At 39.9% G+C, this 24,597-nt stretch overlaps 1 protein-coding gene across 7 annotated transcripts in view; it reads right to left on the bottom strand.

Moving 5' to 3' along the window:
* The window catches only part of LOC133606397 (neurexin-2-like), an 873,942-nt gene extending 849,948 nt beyond the window's left edge, over window positions 1-23,994 (bottom strand). For 4 of the 7 annotated variants that reach the window (XM_061960331.2, XM_061960330.2, XM_061960332.2 and 1 more), the window contains exon 1: window positions 23,770-23,990. The gene's annotated coding sequence lies outside the window, so the exon portion shown is untranslated. Of the gene's footprint in view, window positions 1-23,769 lie in introns of all 7 variants that reach the window. The other 3 variants (XM_061960335.2, XM_061960334.2, XM_061960329.2) reach the window with 3 other exon arrangements.
* Between the last annotated feature and the right edge of the window lie 603 nt (window positions 23,995-24,597).

Raw genomic sequence — 24,597 nt, 5'->3', positions numbered from 1 at the left:
TATTGCAGCACCAATCAAATAATCTCAATAATCGCCCCACTGTATGAATTCATAGATGTGATCAAAATTATTTAATGCGCACGATGCAAAATAGACAAAACGTTATTAATATCAGTACTACTGCTACCATTAACAAAAAATGCCCCAAAACAGCACACTACCTATAATATGGGCTTTTTGAACATGAAATCTTTGTCTCCCAAAGCATTGTTGGTTAATAAGGTCATTAGCGACAACAATCTTAACGTCATTGGTCTCAGTCAGACTTGGCTAAAACCAGATTATTTTTTTTCCGCTTAAGGAGGCATCTCCTCCTAACGATACGAGTTCACATATTGCTCGTCCCCTTAAAATGGGTGGAGGGATCACACTATTATCTAATGGAAATCTTAACCTTAGCCCTAACGTATGTAATAAATATAAATAATTTGAAGGTGCTTACTATGAGGTCTGTTACACTGCTACATCTGCATCTGGCTGTTATGTTAAAAATCAGAGTTCTTGAACTATCATGTATAAAGCTGGAATGAAAATGGCGTGCAACTAATCTTAAGGTTTTCCATCATGCATGGAGTGATAGTTTAATAACTTATAAACACGCTCTTACCTTACCTAAAACTAATTACTACTCCAACCCCATCCGCCTCAATAAAAATGATACTAAATATTAATACAGTAGCATCACTAATCCATCAAGGGACTTCTCCCAGTAGCTCCACCCACTCGGCTGATGGCTCGATGCAATTCTTTACTAACAAAATTTAGCACATTAGAAAGGAGATTCAAAATAACACGTCCCAGCTCCAACTGGGTTCTCCTAACGCAGGTACGAATGTATGTACTACGGATATATCCCTCCAAAATAATCTCTCTTTTTGAAGAAATAACAGAGGAACTCCTGCGAAACTTATCAAGGAGGTGTTTGTAATAATAGGACCATCAGTGGGAAAAATATTAACTTATCACTTTCCTCTGGTACTATTTCCATAGCATTCAAAACTGTGGTTATTCATCCTCTGATCAAAAGACCTGAATGAACTCTTAGCATCTAACAATTTCATTGAACCTTTTCAGTCTGGTTTCAGGGCAAACCATTCTACTGAAACCGCCTTCGCAAAAATGACTATGGATGCTGATGTGTCATCTGTGTTGCTGCTACTTAATCTCAGCGCTGCTTTTTATATTGTCAATCTTAACATTCTATCAGAACGTATCAAAACACATTAGTATGCCAGATTTAGCTTTTTCTTGGTTTAACTCCTATCTTACTGACAGGATGCAGTGCGTCTCCCATAACAACGTGACCTCGGAGTATTTTAAAGGTAAAGTGCAAAGTTCCAGAGGGTTCGGTTCTTGGCCCTGCATTCTCCGGCATTTATATGCTGCCACTAGGTGACATCTGTAAATAAGGTGTTAGCTTTAACTGTTATGCTGGTGACATCCAATTCTACATGCCCCTAAAGCTGAAGATTGTAGTAACCTGGAGGCGTAGTAACCTGGAGGCGTGTCTTAATTAAATCAAACAATAGATGTCCAGAAGAAAACAGAAGTGCTGATGATCGGTCCTGATAGACACCGGCACCTAATTAAGAATACCACCTTAACATTTGACAACAAAACAATTACACAAAGCGACTTGGTAAAAAATCTCGGTATTATCTTCGACACAAGTTTCTCATTTGAGTCACACATTAAGAGTTTTACTAGAACAGCCTTCTTTCATCTCCGTAATATCGCTAAAATATGCGGCCCCTTCCAAGGTTTCTCATTGTTCCCATTGGGTTGAGTTTTTTCTTGCCCTTATGTGGGATCAGAGCAGAGGATGTCGTGGTTCGTGCAGATCTTTGAGGCATTCGTGATTAAGGCTATATAGATAAACTTTGATTGTGTTATTTATTATAGTTGGAAATGACCGTATTGACAGTAAAAAATTATATATACATTTGAAAAAAATAATTATACTGTATTGATCCCGCACAGGTTACTTATGTAGCTATAAACTCAGGTGGTTTTGTCATTAACTGTCATCCAAGCCTATTTATTCATTTTTAATAGTCTACTTTATGTTGTTTTAATAACTGGAGCGCAAATAATTAGATCCCATGATATAATGCTGTTATTCGACAAGCTCCGGATGTTATGTTAGTGTTTTACACTTTCTACTGATTATTAACTTAAAATGTCTAGTTTATTGAACACAGTCAGGAAGAAGAAATCTCTAAAGTTCAATGGTCAATAAATGAACCCCTTGACAGAAGTACAGTTTACACTAAAATAACAAAACGCAAATGTTATGTTTAACTCTCGGCCAACTCAATTCTTAAGTAACTTCCCACTAACATAATTTGATTCTGTTTTTATGTCTCACCTTTACTGCTAGGTGATTATTCCGCAAATGATAATAAATAAATAAATGATAAATGGGTTGTACTTGTATAGCGCTTTTCTACCTTCAAGGTACTCAAAGCGCTTTGACACTACTTCCACATTTACCCATTCACACACACATTCACACACTGATGGAGGGAGCTAACCAGCACCCATCAGGAGCAAGGGTGAAGTGTCTTGCTCAGGACACAACGGACATGACGAGGTTGGTACTAGGTGGGGATTGAACCAGGGACCCTCGGGTTGCGCACGGCCACTCTTCCACTGCGCCACGCCGTCCCTAATGATAAATGGGTTGTACTTGTATAGCGCTTTTCTACCTTTAAGGTACTCAAAGCACTTTGACACTACTTCCACATTTACCCATTCACACACACATTCACACACTGATGGAGGGAGCTGCCATGCAAGGCGCTAACCAGCACCCATCAGGAGCAAGGGTGAAGTGTCTTGCTCAGGACACAACGGATATGACGAGGTTGGTACTAGGTGGGGATTGAACCAGGGACCCTCGGGTTGCGCACGGCCACTCTCCCACTGCGCCACGCCGTCCCTATGCTGCATAATACTGGACGTACTAGACTCTAAGCCGCAACTTTCTTTTGGCAGGTTCTGTAAATGGGTGAGCTGTCATTTTAAATGACTCCTTAGTCTTTTTTTTTTTTTTTTAAAGGGTACCTGAAATGTTCTCACCCTATCAAATTCAGCTTTTTTTGGGTGGAAAGATTTTGCGGTTTTGTCCTGCTAACATTTTTAAGCCAATTACATAGTAGTAGCTAGTAGCATACTCGACAGGAGCGTATGAGCACGTGCACTGCTGGTGTAACTTTTTTTTCCGTGCAGGTTGTGTCGAAAATAACATACCAGCATAATGTCCGTATATAGCGAGTGAGGAGCCTTTGCGATGAAATAACTGATGTTTTTAATTGTGGTTAAGCATTAACATTGACTTTGGCTTTGTAGAAGTGGTGATGCAGCAACTCAAGCATCTACTATTTCTTCTCTCGCCATGCAACTGTCCACAGACGGAGCCCCAACAAAAATGAAAGTCCGGGACAGTCATATTTTATTGCAGCTCTGCTGAAGTGGAAGATCCACATCAACCTAGCAGTAGTCAGCTAATTGAGGTTGAGGGACTAATGAATTATATGGTCCCTCTGCCCCGGTTACTTTGATGGTCTCTAGTTTAAAAATGGTGCTGTCAATTCTATTAAAGACATGGCGCCAACCTTTGTATGTCCAAATTTCATAGCACCCTCTGGCAGGTGCTATTCTTTATAATAGAGTGGCTCACTTAGTTTATCAGTTTCATAAGGGAATCTTTAGCAAATACAATCTCACATTTGACATTTTATATTATATCTCCTATATGAAAATATCTCTTGCAATATACCTTTTCTTGCGTTTAGGTTATTGCAGACGCAAGAATATGCCGCGTTGTTGTGATGGTTTACTATGGAGTTGTGGCTCCATATTCCACCGCCGAGTGCATTGTCAGCATGCTAAAAATATTATTTGTTGTCTAGATTACAATTCTGTATTGCAGAAAAGGCGTTAGAGATTATAGACGTGTGCTGCTTGTTTAACATTGCAAAGCGTCACAGGCAAGAGAATGATAACATGAAAGTGGATGGAAATGGGCTCATAATGCCGGTAGTACAAGCAAAATCCTCATTTAAATAAGACATTCTGCACCACATATGCACTTATTTTCAGTTGAACAGTCTTTGCAGATCACACGCAACACGCCCACTACTATACAGCATGTTTATAGTTTGCACACACTGTTTAGCACGTGGTATTTGGATCTTAGTAAATCAGGCCTAAAGTGTTTAAAGATTTGGTGGCGCCAAACCACTACTCCCCACACAAGTCAGAGCTTTTCTTCCTTTCACTCACCCACTGACACAGACAAGAGACAAAGAGGTTGTGCAGGTTGGCAGAACACCAGAGTAGGTATGATGCAAATTTGAAAGTAATTTTAACCACCAGGTAAAATGCGGCTGCCATTGAACAGGGGCGGATCTTAGTCGCAAATTTCCCAGAATTCCTTGAGCAATATAAAACATTTGAATGTTTTCTGGAACATTTTAGTTTAGTCTAGTTTATGTCTTCTTTGTAAATACATTTACATGCAAAAGTTTTAAAAATAAAAATAACTGAATGAATGTTCATTTGTCATAAATTCATATTATTCATATTTAATTTATATAGCGCCCTTTCTATACAACCACAGTGCTTCACTGTGCAAGGCAAGTTTATGGAGCACAATATGTAAGCAAGGTACTTCCAAATGCTTTACAGATGCATAACACTACGGGAAGGAAAATAAAATCATATATAACATCATCATAAAAATGAACATTAATTAATTTAAAGCAAGGAATGTAGATCAGATACTTTCAGCTGTCATATGCACAGCCCAGCAGAAGTTTTAATTTTTTAACCTGGATTTGAACATTGCCAAAGTTGAGGTCTGAGTCACATCTTGAAAAAAAATGTTTCAGACTTTCGAAGCATGACGCAGAAACTGGGCCCGATAACAATCAAATTAGCCTTCCATCTGCAAACATGAACCTGCAGCCTGAAGGCGAGCGTCGCAAGAATCCTGATTTTGTTCATTAGGAATTTGATGATCATGGCGGGTGGACGACAGACACTTTGGGGCTTGTTGCCAAGCAGCACACGGCCATAATGATTCATCACATACTGTATGAAAGGCATCAGTCATTGACCAAACCAAACAGTACCAAATGGTGATACGTGGGCATCTTTAAAGAATAGCTCTAAACATCTTTAAAGAATAAGCACTTTATTTGCGTCATCTCCAGTGAATGCAATTGAGCTCCACTGGAATGAGACCCAAGTGTTAAAAGTTATGTTGTTGAAAATTAAACAACAGCTGCTTCCTGCTGGAGTCAACCAGCCCACAAGCTGCAGTTGCCTGGGAATGGGGGTGTCAAAACACACTCAGTGTGTGGGGGCGGGAGGGAGTATAGTGACAAAAACAGTATAAAATAGTAAAAAAAAGTATATGACAAAAATGATGAGCAGAAAGATTAGCGTTTGAATATTACTTAGGCAATTTTAAAATGATGAACTCTGACCAACTGACCCCTCTCCAGCCATATGCCATCAGTGTCCTCCAATCATTTCACAGTTTGAGCCAATTCATGTGATTCCATGTGAGTAAAGCCACTTCACAGACAACCTGGCTAACACGTCTACAACGGGACCGCTTGCTCTTGCTGAATAATGCACAATGACATATTGCACACAGCTGTGTCGTGCAGCCTTAAAAACGCCTTCAGTGCCGCGCACTGAAGAAGATCAACCACACAGTGTCTGCTTTGGAACCGGAAGGTTTAATCCTCATTATAAGCGCCTGCACAGAACCACAGTAGTCTACCAAACCGATTAGCCAATGAGCACATTATCATGTCGGCATTGTGCATGGAAGAGAAATGTGTCTTAAGCGTATTTTGTGCAAAGCGCCGCTTTGTTTTGAATGCAGGAAAGAAAAATGAAAAAAAATACAGCAAACCAGACATGCAAATTAATGTATTCCATTGCCACAAATGCCAGTTTGAGAAAAAGAGCAAAACAATTTCCTGAAAGAAATGAGATAAAAAAAATAAATGCAAAACTTGTTAATAATGAGTGGAGGTACTTCCTCATTGTAAAAAAATAACAGGATTGCACAGCATTTACCAGTATTTTTCATAGTAAAATACTCTAATCAAAATGTACCCTTATATTTCACAGCAATTAACTGTTATTTTACAACAAAATACTGTAATCCTTGTCCTGTTACATCACAAAAAAAATACTGTAAATTCAAACTGATTTGTCTCTTAAGAGGATCCATACGTTGCACTATTGTACAGTAGATGGCAGGATGCTGTTGTTAAAACAAGAGAGTAATTAACAATGAATTTACAATTTTGAAGTTACAGCATATACTGTATTTGTAAATATATTTGAATTAACCATAAAATTACAACTGTGAATTTACAGCATTGGGTAGTAATTTTATTGTAAAAAATATTGAAAGTAAATGCAATTATTAGCCAGTAATTGAACAATTAAAATATGGACAGTGCAATGATTCCACAATCGGAATATGACAAAAGCTCTCACAGACCTGTTTCATCCACATTCAGAACTTCTTCAGGATCCAAGAAAAAAGGAAGTAATATGTTCTGCAAAAGCAAAACAAATTACAACCTGATCTGATGAGATTGATGACATGACCGACAATTATTCTCAACGGAAGAGGAGAAATGCAACCTTAAAGGAAGATTTTACATAAAACATGTGCATGCATGTACAACACTTAAGGGATGTAAGGATGTATACATTTTATATCACAGTTATTGTGACCAAAGATTATCACGGTTATCATTATCATCATGGTATTGCTGAATGTGCTCAAAAAAGTACTACACACTGAATTTTTTTTAACAAGTTTTTCAAACAAATTAAAAAAAACAACACGGTTAGAAAACTCACTATTTTGCATGGTTAGTGTTTTATGCTTCACTGATAGTATTCTAAGTATTGTCTCTGTTTTAGTGATTAAGCTAATTGACTAAGCTATTATCGTTTGAAATATCGGTTCGTACAGTACGACACAGATGTATTTAAATGAAAAGTACGTAAGAAATACAAATACAATAGTTCTTTCTGGCGGGCGCTGTGTCCTACTCTGTTCAGTGGTCCTTAAAACGCACCGCATAAACACCTTGGTCTTTTTTCCTCTGAGGAAAGATCGATCACTGTGAGACACTAAGAGAGCACAGTTTTAGGTTCAATGTGCACAATTGAATATCTTAGTTGCTCAGATAGTAATGTGTTTTATATAAGTTTAGATTGGGGTATGTCGTTTCTCAATGGGGAAAGATCTTAGTGTCTTGTTTTCATTTGAGCATTTTTAAGCAAACTAACTGGCACCAGTCAGTCTGCGAGTTTATTAAAGTGCAGTTTGTCCTTGTTTTTCAAAAAAAATATTAACAAAACAGTTATACTAACTGAGGTTTTATCGCGGTTATCATTATTACCGTTTATTGTTCCATTTCTACAGTACAACACTTAAAACCTTTATTGTGTCTGTATGGGGAATTATGGAATGGATTAAGCCAGGAAATTAAACAAAGTACTAATATGATCCAGTTTAAGAAACTGCTCAAAGTCAAACTCTTTACAAAGTACAATGAAGAAGAATCCGGATATAAACATTTTGAATCTTGTTGAAAATTTAGAGAATCATATTCATGTAATGTGTGATTCACGACTTAACTCTATATTCATGTAAACTGTATTGATTATCACAATTGTTTTTGTTACAAATGAAATTGAGATTAAATAACCCTGTGCTTCTTTTTACTCCTTTGCAGACATGTTGTGATGAGAAACTGGAAATATGTGATGTGCCTTATTGTAACTGTATGCATTTTCAAAAATAAACAAACCATAACCAATCTGGCACAGCACATAAAACAAACTGCATTTAAATTATACGGCATGGATTTTACAGCGAGACATACTCGTTAAAAAACAATGAGGATGTTTTTGTTTTTGTGTATGATGCATTTGTAATGTAGAAATATAGCAAACTGCACACCGGCTACTTCATCTCCGAGCAAAAGTCCATCCAGTTATGCTCCGCCGGATAAATGACGACATTTATTTCCCACTCTCCAAGTGCTCGGAGGATACTGATTGATGGACGCGTCAGACAGCTGTTCAACTTTCTGGAGATTTACACGGCTCGTGATGAGGAAGCAGTCATCGCCCCATCTTGGGCTGTGATATAAATCAGGCAAGCAAACACACAAACTATGTGTTAGCAAGATAACGTGTGAAATAATTTGGGGACGATTTTTATTTTTTATTTTTTTTAAGCTAAGGAAAAAAATGTCCATGACAAGCAGTCTATGCTTGAATAAGCAGCATGCAGTGTTGCGTTCAAAGTCAACATCAGGCCATAAGCCTTGGGTTAATTCAATTATAAAACATCCACATACCACTGGGCAGAGGCTATACAAGAGACAGCTTAAATTCCGGGTCCGGAAACATAATCTTGCCTTGTTTCCACGGACGGGTGCCTTAAAAGGCCGGCGTCCATGATTACTCCCTCATGGCTGCAAAAGGAAAATTAACTCAATAGCCGAGCTCACAAACTGTCTTTTCAACAACTGGAGGTGTCCATAAATTTCCATTAAAAGTAAGCCAGGTTGGGCCTAACACTTAAATATGAGACAACCCTCCACTTTGGGACATAATTCTTCCTGCAAGGGGGGGGCTTTTTTGCACATCATCTAGACACACTGGGGAGTAGGGGGTGGGGAGGTTGTCGCTCGAAAACCAGTGACCTTCAGTCTGGTCAGTGGAACAAATATGTGACAGAATTTAAGTCCCATTCTCCCTGAAGTGTCCCATACCAACACACATTTCGCAATGAATGTGTGAATTCAGGGGAAAGAAAAAGCATGTGTGAGAATTGTGCAACTCTCTTATATTGTCATGCAGCCTGCGGCCATGTTGTCAGGGTCCATCACGTCAGGTCCGTAACAGCCCATGCATATTTTTTTTTTTGAATACAAGAAGTACATTTGCACTTGGCTCAGCTATGCTAACCAGGAAAAATGGAGCAAGCTACATGACATAGTTGTCTGCCTCCACCCACCTCTAGAAACTCAGATGCAAAAAGGAAACAGCCTGCAGGCTCTGGGAAGCCTCTGCAGTGAAAAGTAGCATGTTGAGCATTCAACACGACATTGCAGCTTCGTCCCTTGCCTCCCTCATCTTTTAACACAACACTGAGATGTGTCCTGTTCTAAACCCTCAGCTTTTGGTACCTCTTACAGTCCCTGTTCCCTCCCCCCTCCACCTCTAATGGGAACGGATAGCTGCAATGTTTTTATGTTTCAATATTTTCTGATAAGATAAGGCACTCAGACTAAGGGGTTTGTTCTGACTCCCCGATTGATTATTTACTCATTAGGTGTATGCATGCGCCCCCAAAATACATTAGTGACAAGCCACATGAGCTACAGAAGGAGAGAACACTTAGAGGTGAATATTATTTGCTAGCAGGACATGCACAAACGTCAACAATAACATTAGCCCTGCCCTGGAGGATACTAAAGTTATTAAGCAGCAGGAAGGCATAGGAAAAAAAGGACAAGCAACCAAGGTGAGTCAATGTCAAAGCACTGTTGGCGAAACTTCCTCTCTCTCCCGACAGTTAACTCTCGCTCTTCTCCAGTATTATTCGCTCCTTTGGACTAACAGAGCGGAAGCAATATGTGCAGCTGACTCCACTTCACCCTGCTGAATATTGGAGGTTTAAGTAAGTACTGCGCCATAATAAAGTGCTCAAACGTAAAATACATGCACCACAGTCAGTGATGGGCAAGCTACTTGGATAATGTAAGCTTGTCTACTGGTTACTCTGGATTCAATGTAGCTAAGATACAGGGGAAGCTATCCCCAGAGTATTGTAGCAAGCTACACAGCGAAAGTAGATTGCTACATCAATAATGCATATTAGGTCAACACACATTAGCTCCACGGACCCTCATCTGAAAAGATACGCCAAGGAATCCCATAAGAGAAGATTTGCAGGTATTACGGCTCTAGCAGTGATTGTCATCACCCATTTTAATTTCGTGGACCTCCAGTTTGACATGCATTTGATAAAGGCATTTCTATCTATGGGCCATGGGAAATGTTAATGTAACAGAGTATACAAATGGAACCTATACGGGCCATTACTATTAACTGTCATTTAGCTGGGGACACCTAGTATTAGTTTGCCTTTTCTTTGGCCCTTGTATATTAATCAAAACAGCATATATATATATATATATATATATATATATATATCTTGAGAACAAAAACCAATGAGTTGTGTGTTGTTGGGGAACAGTTGGTAATGGTTATGTGCAGTAAAACTTTTCTTCTTAAATTTGTGTTCGGCGATGTTGAGAGCAGTTTGGATGTTAGATGTAAACAAAAACAAAGGTGTTATTTTCTCATACATGAATGTGTCTAAATATGGCCAAGGAGATACATTAATGTGGGTTTCATGGACGTCTTCTTCCTCACTAAAAAGACAAATCTGCACAAAGAATCCCTTTGCGAATTTCTAGTCGGTTTCTTTTTTTTTTTCTTGAGTTGTCAGTTAGAAGCTTCCCTCTGTCTCTGACTCTCTCGTTGTCATGTGTCTGTTATGATTTTGCTTCCTGGTTTCGATGACCTGCCCTATCTTGCCAGCCAGTCCGTAATGTTTCGGCCTTACCTTAGCTAACCGTGACCCATCATTCGTACCCCAACCTATCATCATGGATTTTCTCTGTATTATTTTGTACCCCCAAAAATGTGTTGTCCATTTTCCTTCTTTTTAGCTTTGATGTAAGCTACCTCGTTACATGGGTCTGGAAAATAGCTAAGCTACTGGAATGGCGACTGGTTCAAAAAGTAGCGACACTGCCGCCACGCAACTAGAAAATGTAGTCAAGCGACGTAACTTTGCTACTTGCAGCGAGCTGCCGCCCAACACTGAATGTAGCAGACTTTAGGTTAGGTTCCAGCAGGGATATTTGTATACAAATATGTACTTAATGAGGGTGTAATGTAAACATACCTAATCACATTTTTCGGTACTGTAAAGAGGAATACCAATGTCCCATACGGTATAAGTGAGAGACAGGAAGTATTACTGTCCGTAGTAACATGACAACTTGGTAAACAAATACACTGTAGAACAGCTTTTGGTTAGCGACAGTGCCAAGAAGAAGCCAGAGCTGGAGGACCCTCTTTGGTCAAAGCCTTCATTTTGTCATGACCTGCCATAACAAGTCGGACTTTGTATACTGTTTTTGCTGTGTTTTGTGTTCTTGTCGCACATAACCGTTTTCAAGCTACTTCTATGTAAGAGTTCTGTTTTTCACCCATAAACTGCAGCTTCAGCCACGCCTTTGCTCTTGTTTTCTGTAAATTGGTACCTAATATAAGGGACCTTCGGCTTTGCACTTCGCCGGCGTTCTCTGCATCCTGCGCTCACGACAACCCCAGCAACCATGTGACAGTAAGACATTTTATTGTGTCCCTATGTATCCTATCCATTGTTACATATTTTCTATTATTATTAGAAAATTGTAACATCTAAACACAGGAATTTAAGAGATTTGAATTGACAAAATGTAAGCGAAAACTTAAGTTATATATATGGAGAGGACATTAATAACCTAAAAACTAAGGTACATACTAAGCTGTGATTATAACATACTGGGACACCTTAAATGGTGAAAGTACCATACAGTGGCCACAAAGTGAAGAGCACACATACGGCCTGCAAACACCACCACATGTTTACCATCTAAAGCCTTCCCTTTCTGTCACCTCGCTTTCTTTCTGTGGGCAGCAGCTGTTTCTACACAGTGCCACGGCCTATCAGGACCATCTGCACGGCAAAGGTGACGCCTCAGCTGCTGCATCAGCAAAGAGACTTCACTGTTCTTTGGGTGACAGGTAAGACCCGAGGACATGAGCCGGGGACACGAAACGCTTGCATATGCATGATGCACGCTTCTCTGCACTGTGCATGACATTACATTTGTGTTTTCTGAAAATGATGCAGCCTTTACCGCCACTGCACACTGAGAACAGTCGCCATTGTGCAGTTGTTTTGAAGCATTTCAAAGTAGCTTAGTGTATTTATTGCAGCCCTCACACTCACGCTGTGACCTGGCGCTAAGAGCAGCAACCCAAACATCAAACAGCTCCAGTCAGCATCTTTTATGCTTTAAGCCCACATGATGCTGCTCTAAATTATACTGCTTAATTCCATGAGAATAAGGCAGAAAAGCGATATGTGACTGGGGAAAAGTAGGTGTGTGTGTGTTTGTGAGAGAGAGAATGTGTGTGTGTGTGAGTGTGTGAAGAGGAGGAAAGTGTGCATGCTCGTCACTAGGAGGGCCGAGGGCTGTAAATCAGATATAATCATAGTAGTCTTGTCCCACATGGGCTGTAAGACCTTCCCACTGGCATCACAAGAGTCAATAATGAAATAGGGAGAGAGAAAAAAAGCAGCCTCAGATAGCCCAAGACACACACAACCTTTGTTTGGCTCCTACAGATGGGCTTGACTGTGTCGTTTCATGGCCTGCCATTAATTTGTAGTTGCGTGAGGAGTGTAACCACTAAACAGCAACTCAGGGCAACAAAGAAATAAGCTGGTGCTGATAGCATGCAGTTGAACACATTCTCCTGTGCATGATTGTGCAGCCAACTGTGTTCTTTTGCAAGATTAGAACATAAACAATGTGACCTGTTTTAACCTAGCTTGCAAACTACTGCACAAAACTACTCTTTTGGGCCCAAATCTGAGAAAAATAAATGAACATGGTATGTTGCTAATTTTGTCCAAGCTCAATTGTCAAACATTAATTTGGGTGACAGGCCAATTTCTTATGCTGGCAATGTCTAATACATTCCCATTCTGTCAGAATAGGCCTGAGCGTATCTGCTGCTAACACCATCTGCGTGACACACACACACACACACTCACACACACCATAGCTTGCCGTACACCAGGCACCGTGTCAAATTGCTGAATTATTCCAGGAGCTCACCAGAAGAATGGAAGGTGCATGTCACCCATACGTGCCAATCGCAAATCTCCCGGGCCAAACAGTGCGTCACAGCAGCTTGGAAGAGGCGTCAAGCGCTGAAAAGAATCTTGGACTGCTCCATTTTGGAATGTGTGTGATGAAAGAGTGAAGGCGGGGGATGTGCTTGGAAACCTGCTAAGTGCTAAACCCCTACAATTAGCACCACTGATTGGGAGTGTGGCTGTGAGCCCGAAACAGTTTGGGCTTATTTAATTTTAAAGTAATGAATTGAAAAGCATGATCTTGTAACGTCATTACTCCATTGATTTTTAGAACCACCGCCTCCTAGAACATTGATTAACATCAAATTGGCTTTTTGTTTTCTGTTATTTTCCAAACTAATTGCACGATAACACAAGAGGCTCAGGTGCTTCTGACACGATGAGATTTTAAGTTCTCTCACACTGCAGCGATGTGGTAACTCATCACTAACGTGTCCGTTTGTACAGACATAAAGACATTGTGGACACTTAAGGTCATTGTAGGACATAGCATGAGGACACATTCAGATGTTTCTTCTAAAAGGAGAAACGATAAAGCGATCACAATTGAATAAGACAGAAGCAAAATAATTAAATTAACATGGCTTGTTGTCGAAAGCAGCGTTTATCCATTTATTTTTGAGAGAAAGGCTCTCAGTAATCATTTAACCTTAACCTGCTGAGAGCCCTCGGTTTTTGAATGAATGGCGGCTACTCCTGTGCTTTGCCCTGCAAACAGGATTGGTGACAAGACAGACACCATCTCGTCCAGTCTTACAGTACTAAACAGGCAAGATTCAGCTCAAGCACAAGATTATTTGGCTGAATTCAAAACATTATTTTCTTTTTTGGCAGGTTGAAAGCTGTGGGTAAAGTTATGTTCATATATGAGAGCAAAGATGCTGCTCCTCCACATCGAGAGGAGCCAGAGGAGGTGGTTCGGGCATCTGGTCAGGATGCCACCCGAACGCCTCCCTAGGGAGGTGTTTAGGGCACGTCCGACCGGTAGGAGGCCGCGGGGAAGACCCAGGACACGTTGGGAAGACTATGTCTCCCGGCTGGCCTGGGAACGCCTCGGGGTCCCACAGGAAGAGCTGGACGAAGTGGCTGGGGAGAGGGAAGTCTGGGCTTCCCTGCTTAGGCTGCTGCCCCCGCGACCCGACCTCGGATAAGCGGAAGAAGATGGATGGATGGATGGATAATTCGATTTTTTGCAGAACATATAGTACATTATATAGGCACACAAAGTGAGTGAGGAACAGGTCGTATAACTGCTCGCTATCATGTGTCCATTCGGTAAACAAATACAGTGCAGCCCAACAGTCTTTGGCTAGCTATTGTGCCAAGTACCAGCCATAGCTTGAAAACACTCTTCTGTCGGTGAAGTCTCCTGTTTGGAAATAGTAAGCATTCCCAAGCATTCCCAATTAAATAGACAAAGACAAGTGCATAGAACATAGGTTAATTGGCAACACTAAATAAATTGACTCTAATGTGTGAATGTGAGTGTGAATGTTGTCTGTCTATCTGTGTTGGCCATGCGATGAGGTGGCTACTTGTCCAGGGTGTACACCGCCTTCCGCCTGAATGCAGCTGAGATAAGCTTCTCACGATCATAAAATTTAATAATCGGGAAAAAAACGATTAGTGCATGAAAAAACGGATGAGTAAGCGTATGAGTAGGGATGTCCCGATCCAGGTTTTTGCACTTCCGATCCGATACCGATATTGTTTTTGCACTTACGATCCGATACTGACCGATACTGGCCTATCCGAGCATGTAGTAAAGTTTAAAGTTATTTAGCCTACTTAGTTGTCAGAATCATGTTGAAAAGGGTTTTAGTACTCTTGATAACAACTAGCCAGCTGAATTAGGGGAGTTTGAATAATACACAATGGTTGGTAACAAGAAACTGACCTGTTTATTCAAGGATAAACACAAAATAGACAAAATTATACATGACAAACAGAAATGGCATCATTGAACTAGGGCTGGGCGATATGGCCTTTTTCCATATTGCGATACACGTTATATATCTCGATATTTTGCCTTAACCTTGAATGAACACTTGATGCATATAATCACAGCAGTATGATGATTCTATGTGTTTTGATTGATTGATTGAGACTTTTCTTAGGAGGTTGCACAGTGAAGTACATATTCCGTACAATTGACCACTAAATGGTAACACCCGAATAAGTTTTTCAACTTGTTTAAGTCGGGGTCCACTTAAATTGATTCATGATACAAATATATACTATCAGATATATACTATCATCATAATACAGTCATCACACAAGATAATCACATTGAATTATTTACATTATTTATAATCCAGGGTGTGGAGGAGGGCGCCGGATGTAAGTGTCAAAAAGACAGCCGAAAGAGTTTGATATGAGAATAAATCTAAAGTTAAAATATAGGGTAGAAATGCACCCATTTGCAGGAAATGTAGTCTTGATTTTCAAAATTTTCTTTCAAGGCTTGCATGTCTACATTAAAACATTCTTCTTCATACTGCATTAATATATGCTACTTTTAAACTTTCATGCAGAGAAGGAAATCACAACTAAAAAAATCACTAATTTTTTCATACGGTGTTGATGTGGAAATGTTTGCCTCGGCATTTTGATGGTGTGGACGTGTGGCACCGATTGGAGATAAGCGTCTCGACAGACGTTACAATATTTGAACAATGATGACGAAAACTGTTTTCTCTGTCGTGTCCATGTGTCGAAAATTGTTATGCGCTTATTTTTTTATTTGATTTTGTGCCTGGCATATAATTGCTATGCGCAGAGGACGCTTGAGCAGTGCGCAATTGCACAGGCGCGCACCTTAGAGGGAACGTTGGTCACACGGCTGCGCTAGCATCACAGCTAACTTTAGCCATGCTGCTACCTCTCTGCTGGGAGAGGACGTATACGTATGTGACGTATGACGTGACAGTATGTGACGTGTGTAAGAAGGTGCGCTTGCTGTCTGTGAGAGGGAGACACAGAAAAGAGCGAGGAGAGCCTGTCGTGTAATGCCAGAAGCTAAAAGCAACTGCGTGAGACTCCACAGACCTGTGGATGTGTTGAAGGTGTGCTGGAAAATGCAGAACGGAAATTAGGGAGCAGCAGAAAAGTGGAATGTATTATTTAAATCGGTGCGTTGGAAAACACGGACCGGAGTTTTTTTTAAAACTGGATCTGGATCGGCATTTTCCCGTGCCTTGCCGATACACATTTTTTGGCAAATATCGGCGGCCGATCCGATCCAAATATCGGATCGGGACATCCCTACGTATGAGTAAAAGGTTTGGGATGTCATCAAGGTTGCTCCTTTTTATTTGACACAGCTATAGTATGCCTAATCAATAATCACCAAACTCAACAAAAAAGTAAGGAATTTCCTCGTTGACGTAACCGTGGACAAAGTAACAGAATTGGCAATGAAAACGGAATCCACCGATAAAGGCGGAATATCTTGAAAATGTACATAAATATTAGTGAAATGCTGTCATTGTGAGGTGAAGGAACATTTGTGTCCGGTACAGCTCATTCATCCCCGAAACACACAACCGCCCCATCCTGAAAACAATATGAAGACGACTACTTGAAACAGGGACTAAACCACGAAGCTAAAGCTAGCAAAAAAAAATTCATACAACCACAACACATCTCATCTGCTTGTGTTGTTGTGAACGTAATCATTGATGTAAGATCCATGTACAAACAGGACAGCAGTCACAACTTGATTGGCTCGCTCTTTTTTTGTTTAACATCCTCAAGTCGTCTCCAAATTTGTTAAGCTTAGAACAGCAGCACACTTACCCTATTCACAGCGATAGTGTGGAGCGCCACATCCGTTCTGACGGCGCAAACAAAATAAAATGTTTCAAAACAGTACAAGTATAATGTACTTAAAGCACTTATTGTTCCATTTACAAAATAATTATGCTTTGACCTAAAATACTGGTCAAAATTGTGTAAAGATTTAATGCACCAATAAATGTGATGAATTTTGCATTTCATTAAAAAAAATGTAATTCAATTTTATTTTACACAAAAAGCACACACTCTGGTGATGAAATAAGTGTAAAATGTACAAAACGCAAATAAAAACAAACCTGAAAAACTGAATTTTACTGTTTTTTTTAATTGCTATTATTTAATATATTGCTGTTACTAACATTAATATTTAATTCTTTGTTACCAATATATATCCGTTCTTTTAAAATTCATTTAAAGTTGAGTTTTCTGTGGTGCAATAAATACTCATGTTTTCACATTATTGAATTATCGTGTTAATGATTCCAGTTCCCATGCAAATAATCTTATTTTATTATTTTTGCCATAACCGTCCACTCCTATTCCATGCAGTCCTGTTTTTATAAATGTGTATTAGTTACACTGCTTAAAAAAGTAATCTAAGTTTATAAAGCAAAGTTTATTTATAATCCGATTAATTGATTAACCATTGCAGCCCTAAACACGCGATTGCTTTGAGAATGTTTTTATTGCAGTATTTCTTGTTAACATTTTGTACTTGTTAGATTTTAAATAACCTTAAAAGGTGTTTACACTCAAATTATGCAGGTTTACGTTATGTGTTTTGTTTCCTTGATGTATAAATGATAAACCGAACCGTGACTTTACAATTGAAGTATATACCAAACTGTTGTCGCTTATGGATTCATGATGCTCCTTCCAGAGTAGACTGGGGGTTTAAGAAGCACTGTAAACTGGGCACAAATAGGAGGTACAATCCAAATATTTCCACTCAAAACAACTTTTCTCTGTCCTAAAGTGACCATGGTATGTTTCCAACGTGTAAAGATCAAAAAGAAAAGCTTTATATCCCTAAATGCCCATCTTTCTAACGCTATATATCAGATTTAAGAGTTTCATTTTGCCTTTTGCGCCACACTGCAGGGTATAGTTAGCCGTGCTAGTGTTATGCAAACAAACTGTATGATTATGCAAAACTGGAAATTGTGTGGATGAGTGATATCCCACAGCACACGGATTAGTTACTAACACCCACTCCTCAATTATGAGCGTAAAACTCTTGTGTGTCCCATATAGCCGTTACACAACCTGCTCCACTTTGCACCAGGGGAAGCCAATCATTGCTTCTTCTCATCTGGGAAATGACGTGCGTCAAATATTGGAGTGTGACTTGGGAATGTTGTTGTTCAATTCATCTAGAAGTGTGTGTGATGTCACAGGTCACATGCACAGAAAAGGGCCTTCCTAATATCCATCCATCCATGTTCTACCGCTTGTCCCTCTCGGAATTTAATGTTGCAAGAAAAAAATGTTTAATTGTTGTGGTAAGATTAAGGTGGATGCCTAAAATTTTGTGTACCAAGGGTGAGTGCCGTTCACTGAAAGAGCGCATCCAAGCATACTTCCAAGAATCTGACTTGCGCTGTCTAAAAGCTGAGCAATGCGGTTCAGCAAATATTCAAAATTAAGACTAGAGGCTACAAAGCACATCTTCATTAATTCATTGGCGGTGCCTGCTTTTTGCAGCGTTACTCTGATATGAAAAAGAGTTCTGGGATTACATATTTGAGGGAGGAATAAAAATATATATTTAAACAAAAAAAAGAAACTCATCAAAGATTAAAATGTTCTTGCGGGGAGCCGCGCTGAATGAATTCATGACCTAATCTTGGTGGAATACACTGGGACCAGATCCAGAATTCTCCCTCAACGGTTCCCCCAATTAGGAAGACCAAAGGCACATTATTAAATGCGTTTGCGGTGCTTTGAACTCAACTGCCGCCATCACACGACAATTTTGTGAGATTCCCTCTGTGGCCGACACCAGAGAGACGAGCCTCAAAGCACTTTTATGGCTGTCACGTGCATGCCAGAACAGCAGGTGGTGCTGTAGCCCTCAACTTCTTAGCCCTTTGAGCTAATAAGAAAGCTAAGGTTGGTCATATGAGCGGGCAAAATACGAAACTACCTGAAGCAGTCATGAAAAAAATGAGAACCCTCCATGCAATCAATATTCTACTCTTAAATAGGGCTGCAACAGTTAGTCCACATAAATCAACAATAAAGAACTGTCGACAAATATTTGTTATTGTTCAGAAGTCACTTATCAATTTTTTGGGACTTTAAAGGCGCACTTAAACACCTTTCATTTTATCAAAAATGAACAGTGCGCCTTATAAAACGGTGCGCCTTGTGTATGAATTATTTCTGGTTTTGCGGACTTCCAACCTTTTTTTACATGGTACATGGTGTAATAAGTGTGAACAGTAGATGGCAGTCATACATAGGAGATACGTGTGGACTGCACGTTGAATGCAGCTTTTTGTTTTGTTATTTTGATAACAAATATTAATCTTTACCGTATTATCATAGTAAGTGGCTGATGGCAGCTAAATAATACAAACAGTGCAGAAGAAAATGTTTTGGGGTGTCAAGCGATGTGTCGTGTGAGACGACAAAGGTTGGAATGATTTTAAAATGCAGACGAACACGGAGGCAGCGTGCGGTAAAAAGGGTATTTATTGATTAAACAAACAAAAAGCAAGAGCCACAGGGAAGTGCTCTGACCGGGCAGACTATGAAGGAAACAAAACGAAATGCTGGAACACAGCAAAAACACTTACAGGAAATGTGGAGCAGACGGCATTCACAAAGTATGTGCATACTTGAGCTCAGCATGGAGAGAATTGTCTATAGTGACCAGTGAATAATGTATCGACAACCGAATGCTGTCACAAGCTCAACTTATATAGTGCTAATTACAAACAGAAAACAGGTGAGGGTAAAAGTAATCAAAGGCAGCCGTAAAGCTGCTGCAGGAAAGGGAAAAACAGGAAGTGAAAATTACACCAAGAAATTCAAAATAAGGCACGGCGTGGTGTGACAAGCCGTGTAATGTATGTTTCTTTTGTTACAATTTACTATGACAGCTTTTTAAAATAAGTTCAAATCAAGTCTTGGACTAAAACGTGTAAAGCAGATCATGTAAGAAATAATCCATTGAGTCGTCAACTAATTGAAAAAATAATCACTGACTGGTCAACAATTAAAGTAAGTCTAAAAATAAAATAAATAAAAAAATTTCAGCAAAAATTCGATTTACAATTTTTAGATTTTTCCCCCTGACGTTTTAAAGAAACTAATGCATACATACAAATGCCAGGGATAATTCAAAACAAATTTATTTTTATTAAACAGTTTGAAAATTTGAAATAGTTGAAAAATTCTAATTTGTAAAATGTTTTTGGACCAGATATAAATTACATTGAGACTACTAAACTGCAAACGTAAAACTTCTGTCTTTAACATATACTTCTGTACATAAAAATGTGGTATTATACATTTTATGTGGATACATATTTAAGTAAAACATTGAGAGGCATTTTAGTAAATGGTTAAATGAAGGCTTTTTTATTGTACGTGCAGCGCGACTGCTTTCTTAATCGTTCTCGATTGTGCTTCTTTCTCACCATACATGGCACCTGCTGTAAATGATTCCACCGCAATAATCTGTTTTTTTAGCCGGAATTTGTTAGTTGTTTTGGTCTTGCTCGTCTCGTGAAGAGTGGCCTTTCCTGCACTCAGATGCTGGAAAAGGTTTGTTGTGCTGATGCCTTTTTAAAACAAACTTTGCAGCGTGCAGTCATTTGTTCCACGCCTGTTGCTGCAAATCTAAACAAGAGAAAACACTTATTTTCTTTGGAACAAACGTCTCTCTCTCGTTAGCGTTAGTTTACGAATCTCCGCTAAGGAAATAAGGAGGAAGCTACAGATGCTCCTGGGGACAAAAAGTATGCCGCAGCAAGAGGTAAAAAAAACTTTTTTTTAATTTTTTTAATCGTCTGCAACAAAAAACTTGTAAGATATAGAAAAAAATCTAACTTCCGTTAGTTGCAGTCCTACTTCTTTTTTACAGGGGGAAGATTAGTCAAAACATGCACCGCTACTGTAGCCTGGGATATTATCTTTCTGACACCATATGGACTTGAATTTTTTCCCAATGGCTCTAAAAAATACCTGCTGTAATTTTAAAGGCATTGAGGCGAAACACCCGAAAATTAGTACACACTTTTAGGGGAGTGACATGCACATGTGCAATATTGGTTGATAAACATGGCCACCAATAGAGGTGGAAAAGAACGATCGATTAGTCGATGCATCACTATTGAAATGTGGGCGATTCTGAGTCGATGGACAAATGTTCAAATATCGATTATGTAAATTAAACAGTTTCATACGGGCGGTTCTAAAATGCAGATATAGCACGGACTAAGCTAGCTTGAATAGTAAATAGTGAAACAAGAAAATAATAAATTATCAAATTGAGAGAGAAACCAGCTTAAACAGAAATTTAGCAAGTAGATAAGTCAGGAGAGAAAATAATATCCACAGTGCGACAACACCGTCAGCCAGAGGTACGAATAGATAGATGGTAGATATGACACATTTCTATGTTGTGTGCACTCACTTCCAAAAACAGGAAATTATGCAATATTGTATACGTCAGCATATATTCATTATTAATAAAGGGATTGATATAGCCCCCTTCCTTGGTGGATGTCGTGTGAGAGAAAGGGAGGAGATCATTCTGCAATGTAGTTTGCTGAAAATGATGGAAAGTGCCACTCTACATTGCTACTGACGCTGTGGTCAAAGTTGAAACTGCCACAAAATGCATTTTAAGATATTAAATGGATAGTGCACCCCTCCAATTTGTCACATTTCATGTGTCAGGTTAACCGTGATGAATGGGGCCATATGAATACCGTTCGAACTGTAAATGTGATAAATTCATTATATATGATATGTACTGTATAATAATCAAATATGCAACAATTATTGAAAAATACACATTTTTTTAAAATGATCCATGTTTTTGTGGCTACGGTCTAAATTCCAGGCTGGATGCAGGGATCCTGCGACCACGGCAACCCAGAGGAAAGGTAACCTGATCAGATCAATAAACCACCGGTGACTCCTCGCCCTCTTTCCCCCAGCCTTCGGTCCATCGTCCTCCCTGACAAATTCATGCACGCCATCATTCAGGGACAATGAACGGTCCTTCAGTGTGCACGATGGGCCTTCCTTGCCGCTTAATCAAAAGAGAAAAGTAATAGAAGTACGGCAGGAAGAGACGGGCGGGCACGTCTTCCATCATCAGCCTCTGGTACGCTGAAAGGGAGAGCGAGTAGGAGGGGAGAATATTTCAGTTCTCTATTGTGTATATCCTCCCCTTTTTTTTATGCAAGTGTCTGCCTTTATGGCTCCCCTAAGCTCCCTTAACCTCTCTGCTTGCTGGCATGCCGGACGGATGAGCGGCAAAGATGGATGAGGGCCAGGCCGGGAGAAGGCAAAGGAGGGAGTTAATGAGGCAGACTGCACGTCTTATGGCCCGCCGTGCCAGGGATTACAGCAAGATTACCCAATTCCGACTCTCGCTTCCCTCCAATTTTCAGCCTCGCCATCAAGACGGATGATGAAAAGATGGGAGACAATGCCTCCATCACGGCCGGGCTGCGACGTTTACCGAGCACTCAACATTTTCTGGTTTTGGAACAAGAGGTTGGGGTCAAACGGTGTCGACCTCTGCTTGATGACATATGGGAAAATGGAAAAAAAAAAACAGCAGGAACTGAGACGTTTACGACTTAAAAGACAACTAGTGAAAAGGTCTGCAACAGTCTGAGTGTGCATCATTATCTTTTAAGCACCCTTCACTAAGTGCTTTACCAGTAAACTCCTCAAAAGTACACTTGCACCATCCAATGAAAAGTGTGTGTCAAAATGTACTAAGGCATCAAACTAGATTTGGACCACCACAACGTACCCCATACTATATTCTGCATTAATTGGGACTGCATAGCTCAGAGGAGTTTAGTCATTTAGGGTCATTAGTCATATTTCGGTTACCTTCTGTTGCAAAATATTAAGAACAGTTTGACACTGCTACTTTTAATTTTTTCTGACTTTTTGAATGTATGACCCCACCCCACTCATATTGCTGCAACTGTTCAATTCCCATATACAGTTTGTGTGTGTGCACTTACAGCAAGGGTAATGGAGCTCTTGCACACTGTGCAATGAGTACACGTTGCACTTCCACGCCTCACTAACACACCGTGTTGATCACATTTACTTGGGGGGGGGCATGCAGCCAAGAGTGGCCTCATCGTATCACATTATGCACTAGGACTAAGAAAATCTGCAAAAAAAAAAAAGAAATAAAAAAATTGGGGGAGTAATGGAGTACAATAAGTGCAAAATGTGTGTGCGTCAAGTGAAATTGTGCATGAAGTCCAAAATACGAAGGCAAATAATACAAAAACATAATTAGGTGAATGATTAGTTACGTGCCAACAATGAATAAAAATACACAGAGGAGCACATATTTTCATTGAGTGTGTGTGTGTGTGTGTGTGTGTGTGTGTGTGTGTGTGTGTGTGTGTGTGTGTGTGTGTGTGTGTGTGTGTGTGGACGACTAAATGTGCACACACACACACACACACACACACACACACACACACACACACACACGGCACTTTGACATATATGATATTAGCTGCTCCAACGTGCTGAAGAGTGCAAAGGGCTAATTCCATGCCAACTGTCGACCCTTTACGCATCGTTTGCGTAAAGACACCAAACCCAAACATCGTATTTCCGTGTGCGTCTATCAGCATCAGACGTCATCGCGGCAAAGAAAGACAAGAAAAGTCCCTACTTACTGTTTCGCTGCAGCCTTCCCGCTGTTATTCTCCGGATTTATTTTTTTTGAGGAGGAGTTGGAAAACAACAAAAAACAAATTCCCAGTCAGCACGCGTGTCTCTTCCCCTGCCTTTATCCACAAGGTTGGAAATGCCACAAGGCAGCTTTTTTCGTTGCCGCCACCTTCAGCAATCAGCTCTCCTTCAAGACAGATGTGGGCGCTCCTGGACGAGGCGCACCACCTGCAGCGATAAGCGGGTGTGGGGAGGAAAAAAAGGCAAACAGAGCTCGCTTCAAAGTAAAAGCATGTCAGCTGTTTGGAGCGCTGCGGGATTTTATTGTGAAAGTACAGTCGCGCTGTTTTTTTCTGCTGTCAGCGGACGTCTGCTGCATACCACCTGCAGCATGGAGGCGGAGCACGGCACGCCCCTCGCAGGCGGAAGAGGGTTACTACAACAGGATGCAATCTAGTGTATATACTGGGGCTAGCTTCACTACTAATTACTTCCCCTGAAAAAATGCATATCAGTATATGCAAGGTACAAACTAGAAATTCATTGTGGTCGGCAACCAAATTGGAACAAACATTTTTGGATATTTGTTTTTACATATATTTTTTTTTATACCGCATATTACATTTTTTTACAGCTCAAATGACAAATTACAGCATACCAACATTAATTCAAAAACACCACAAAAGTGCTGAAACTAAAAGTACATGTTGAAAAGAACTAATTCAATGTATTTTTGTTCATAAACTGTAGCGCAGGGGCACGTGGCTGCTCAGGGTAGGCGGGTAAAGCGTCATAATGGGAGGAAAAATTAATTACTCATCCATCCATCCATC

Source organism: Nerophis lumbriciformis, linkage group LG05, assembly GCF_033978685.3.
Source record: "Nerophis lumbriciformis linkage group LG05, RoL_Nlum_v2.1, whole genome shotgun sequence".
NCBI lineage: Eukaryota > Metazoa > Chordata > Actinopteri > Syngnathiformes > Syngnathidae > Nerophis > Nerophis lumbriciformis.
This window is presented reverse-complemented; position numbering and strand designations above follow the sequence as displayed.